This window comes from Anoplophora glabripennis, unplaced genomic scaffold (assembly GCF_000390285.2).
Source record: "Anoplophora glabripennis isolate ALB-LARVAE unplaced genomic scaffold, Agla_2.0 scaffold913, whole genome shotgun sequence".
Lineage (NCBI taxonomy): Eukaryota > Metazoa > Arthropoda > Insecta > Coleoptera > Cerambycidae > Anoplophora > Anoplophora glabripennis.
The window spans coordinates 83,813-87,456 of NW_019416991.1; positions in this window are offsets into that span (position 1 = coordinate 83,813).

Sequence of the window (3,644 nt, forward strand, 5' to 3'; positions counted from 1 at the left end):
TATACTATATTCCGAGCTATATTACGATGTAATTACCATACGATTGTCAAGTTTTTTATGTTTAAAATCGCATTGTAATAAAGCATGTCGTAAAATATCTACAGATTTATAATTATAATCAGGATAATCGCTTAATTTATCTCGAATCATATTTAAAAGTAGGAACTTTATTTTCTTTATACATATTATAAATTGTGCGCCGCATTAGATCTGGTAAAATCGTCAATTTTCTTTAATTTTGTATTTTTCCGTTTCCTCTTTGTACCGTGATCAATCCTTTTTTAATTACGCGATAAATTATCGCTTTTGATATCTTAGTTAATTCGTTAATCCGTTTCCTAATTTCTTTATCACATTGTTCACTATTTTGAATTTTCACACATTCATATATATTTAATATAATACGTTGACTTTGTACGTGTAAATCTTTGTTTTTAAACTCTTGAGTTTGTTTCGTCGCTTTCGACAAAAACTGATTCCACTATTTGGGGATTTTCCCGAGTTATTTCGTTATCCTCCGCTTCAAAGAATATTCAGAGAGCCACGCTAAATTACTAGATAACATTTATTTTAATAACTATTACTGGTTACGATATGAATAAATAATATTAACTAATATTATACCAACAATATACCCCGCCAAGTAATGCTCTGCACTGCACTGGCAAAGCGGCAAAGCTAAGTGAACCCGTGTACCATACAAAAAAATTATTTAGACCTTAAAATTTACTATATCTATTTAAGAACTATACCAATGTAACTTTATTTTATGCCTATAGTTTATCCATAATATCACTCACGAAATGAAGGTTTATGTACAGTAATCCCTGTGCTTTCTTTCAGTGAAAATATAATTTCATCTACGTTCGAAATATTTTACGAGCTCTCTTCAAAAATAATTTACTAACCTTTCCAATATATTTACGGAACATTCAGTGGTCAGCGAAAGCCTTTTTGCCAGAAAAAGAACTCGGGAAAGAAGTTATATTTTCAGCGATTTTAAAACGCTCGCTGTCCATTTTTTTCCGATTAAAATAATGCATCCTTTTAAGGACCCACTCGAAAACAGCAACGAGAACGGTTTTCAACACGTACGGGCGAGTTTTAAACTTTATTTTAAGGTTTTGATAGTAGAGAGGAAGGCGAAACTTTTCGTAGCAAATTCAGTTAGTGCATTTTATAGATAATTTTTACACGGAAAATCTCTGGGTTGTGTCAATCCTTCGGATTTTTCTAAATAGGTTATCTTTGTTAATTTTTACAGTGGCGTGCAAGAATATTCGTGTTGGTACATTAATTTTTTCAAATCCACATAGAATTCCCTTTCAAACGATGTGTCATGCAATTCGACTTTATTGTTATCTTCGTTCAGTTGTTTCGTCAAATAGTCGAGTACTCCTTGCATTTGTTTCGCCCCCGGCCTGCTCGCTCTGGGCGTTCCTTCTCCGAAATTTCCGATCTGCTTTTACGAGCAATACATTTTTACGTCACACTCGACTATCTTTTGTTTTACGAACTAGATTTACGCCGACGTAACTCTAGTATATGCAACACTGTATCTGCCCCGTAAGGGCCTGTCGCTTGAAAGTAATTTGTCTTGTGCAAGGGTTGCAATAGGAGCCGCCGGGGTACGCGACGGCTTACGTGGATTTTATGCCCTGCGTCGCACTGCGCAAACATGTTTGTTTGCCTTGGTTTATCTCGGGCGGTGTACAAGGTTTGTATTACTTTTGAGATAAGCGTAAGCCTGTGGAAGAGAGAGAGAGCGGGCGAAATTGTAAAGCTGCCAATCTGAATAGGAAATGCAGGTTTATGCACGGAGCAGATGAGACAAGCTGTAAAACAGTAGTTGCGGATTTAAAAGTGTCCTCAAGTTGAATGCAGTTTTGAGGACTTAGGAATAGGGTCGTTCATGATAAACAAAGCAGAGTGCTAAAAATGTGTCTTACTAAGAGTTACGCAGAATTGGCAGAATATTTTTTAATAAACTACTGTTCTCTACTTGCATTAAATTTAGTTGTTTCTTATCTGTCATCTTTGTCCATCCGACTTTTAGTCTTCAATGTATTTACTCGCCTTCTACTGAAATCTTCTTACTGTGCTTCGTAGCAATTTTAAATATAGTTTCTCTATTAATGTTTTAGCTGATTATGAACAATTAACAGGACATTTAGAACAATGGTGGCTATATATAATATATACAGCCAGTATAAAAGACACTATTAGTATAGTGTTCTGTATAGTTGCAATACTTGCTATTTTAACATGAGTCAATACAGCAAATGTGACGAACATAGCTAGATGTCTTTAGCATAAAATAATTGTGACTATTTTTAATATGAATACATATAACGAACATACATATAGCCAGCATAGTTGATACACCAAGCGTAGCACCTCTGTGTTTACATCTGTTAACGTATACAGAGAACATCGCGGATTAGCTATGTATCTTTAGCACAAAAATTTGTGGCTGTTTTTAATGCGAATACATATAACGAGCGTATCACAGTGAACAAGCTGCTTTGTGCGAACAGCTATATTTTTAATACAAATACATATAGCGAGCGTATCTAACTCAGCTAACGTAGTAACATAGCGGATATAGCGAACGTAGAAGACACTATGTGTCTTTAACATAAAACATTTGTTGTCATTTTTAATATGAATAGCAATCACAGTTAAGCAGCCAGCTTAGTGCTCTGTGTGGACTAACTGTTAACGTATGCAGCGAACGTGGCGAACATAGCTATGTGTCTTTAACATAAAACAATTATAAGTATTTTTAATACGAATACATATAACGAGCATAGCTAATACACCTAGCATAGCACCTCTGTGTTTACATAGTATTATCTGTTAACGTATACAGCGAACTTCGCGAATATAGCTATGTGTCTTTGGCACAAAGATTTGTGGCTGTTTTTAATGCAAATACATATACCGAGCGTAGGTAGCTATCACAGTGAGCATGGTGCCTTGTGCGAACATAGCTATATTTTTAATACGAATGCATATAACGAGCGTAGCTAACTCAGCTAACATAGTGCTCTGTATTTACGTAGTTATAGCTGTTCACGGATATAGCGAACGTAGGAGACACTATGTGTCTTTAACATAAAACATTTGTGGTTATTTTTAATATGAATAGCAATCACAGTTAAGCAGCCACCTTAGTGCTCTGTGTGGACTAACTGTTAACGTATGCATCGAACGTGGCGAACATAGCTATGTGTATTTAACTTAAAATATAGCTATGTGTCTTTGGCACAAAGATTTGTGGCTGTTTTTAATGCGAATACATATACCGAGCGTAGGTAGCTATCACAGTGAGCATGGTGCCTTGTGCGAGCATAGCTATATTTTTAATACACAATAACATAAAACATTTGTGGTTATTTTTAATATGAATAGCGATCATAGTTAAGCAGCCAGCTTAGTGCTCTGTGTGGACTAGCTGTTAACGTATGTAGCGAATGTGGAGAACATAGCTATGTGTCTTTAACATAAAACAATTGTTAAGTATTTTTAATACGAATACATGTAACGAGCATACATATAGTCACCATAGCTAATACACCTAGCATAGCACCTCTGTGTTTACATAGTATTATCTGTTAACGTATACATCGAACTTCGCGAAC